Below are 1,497 nucleotides of genomic sequence, written 5' to 3' on the forward strand. Positions count from 1 at the left end.
GTCCATCCGCCGGTCCGTCCGTCCGTCCATCCGTCCGGTCCAACCCGGAGTCACGACCCGGGGAGGCGCCCCCAGGCGGGAGCTGGCCCGACCCGTGCGCGCCCGCCGCGCCACCGCCGGCGGCGACTCCGCCCGGGAGCGGGCGGGGGCCCGGACAGACAGCCAGCCAGCCAGCCAGCCAGCCAGCCAAGCCAGCCGCTCGCGCGGCGCACACGCAACACACACGGGGTGGCTGGCGTGGGGGGGGGGCGGGGGGCGGGCCGCCCCAACCCCCCCCCGGCCGCGCGCACACTCGCACACGCACGCGGGCAACACACCCCGCACCGGACGCCGGCCCGGCCCGACGGTATCCTCCCCCATCTCGGAGGGGGGAGGCGCAGGCCGCGGTAGGCAAAGAGCGGCGCTCTGCCCAAACACGTCGCGACGGTAGTCAACCCCGCGTCGGTGGCCACACTACACGCGCAGAGGAGGGGCAGCGGCTGGGGGCTCCGGTACCCCAAGGCACCCTCTCGGATCGCTAGAGAAGGCTTTCTCACCGAGGGCGCATCGCCCCCCCCCTTCGTCCCCCCAAACGGGCCCCACCAAACGGCGCTCCGGGGCCGACAGGGCTCGCGGGGCGGGCGCAGATCTCCGGCAAGGGACAGGCACAGGGCAACCCCGAGCGCTCGCGGCCGGTGCCCCCTCGAGGACACCACCCTCCACCTCGCCCGAGCACGGCGCGGCCACGTCACCGCCCAGAGGGGAGAGCTCCCCGCCTCCCGCGAGGCGGGCGAGACCGGGGAACGGAGACGGGGGCACGACCCGTGCCGGGAGAGAGGGGCAGCCCCTCGGGCTGGCCAAGCGCCCGGGGCGCTGGCTCGGCCCGCCGCGGGCGCTCACGCGTCCCCACCAAGTCCTCCGAGTCACACCGCCCCCACACCACCCCCGCCGGCGCGGCGAGGGGGAGGGGAGGGGGAAGGAAGACGAGGCGCCCGGGCCCCCGCCAGGGGCACGGGTGCGCCTCCCTTGCCGACTTCCGCCACCCGCTCCTCGGACGCGCCACCGACGGCGGCGGCGGCGGCCCGAGGGGAGTCGACGGGGAAGGAAACGACGCCACCGCTCGGCCTCAGGCACCTGAGGCGACCTGGAGCGCTCCAGGGGCACCACGGAGGGCCGGGCGCAACGCGCTCAAGCGCGCCCAGGCCGGGCGGTGAGCAGCGCGGCGTCGGGCAGGCCCTCCCCGCGGAGGGGAGGGCCGCTCGCCACGGACCCAGGCCTTCAGGAAAGGCCGGCGAGAGTGTCCGCCGCGTCAGAGGACCCCGGTCCCGCCAGCGCCGCGAGGCAAGAAGGCGGGAGGGCGGGGTCGGGCCGGAGTCCGCACCACCCCCAACCCCGGCGCGCGCCCCCCCGCGCACCCGCCGTCACGACGGCCGGGCGTGGAGGAGCCGGGGAGGGAGGGGCCCGCGGGCAGAGCGAGAAGAGCGGTCGCATCCGCCATGGATGCCCGTCCCTCGTCTG

The sequence above is a fragment of the Vulpes vulpes genome, unplaced genomic scaffold (assembly GCF_048418805.1).
Source record: "Vulpes vulpes isolate BD-2025 unplaced genomic scaffold, VulVul3 Bu000000692, whole genome shotgun sequence".
NCBI lineage: Eukaryota > Metazoa > Chordata > Mammalia > Carnivora > Canidae > Vulpes > Vulpes vulpes.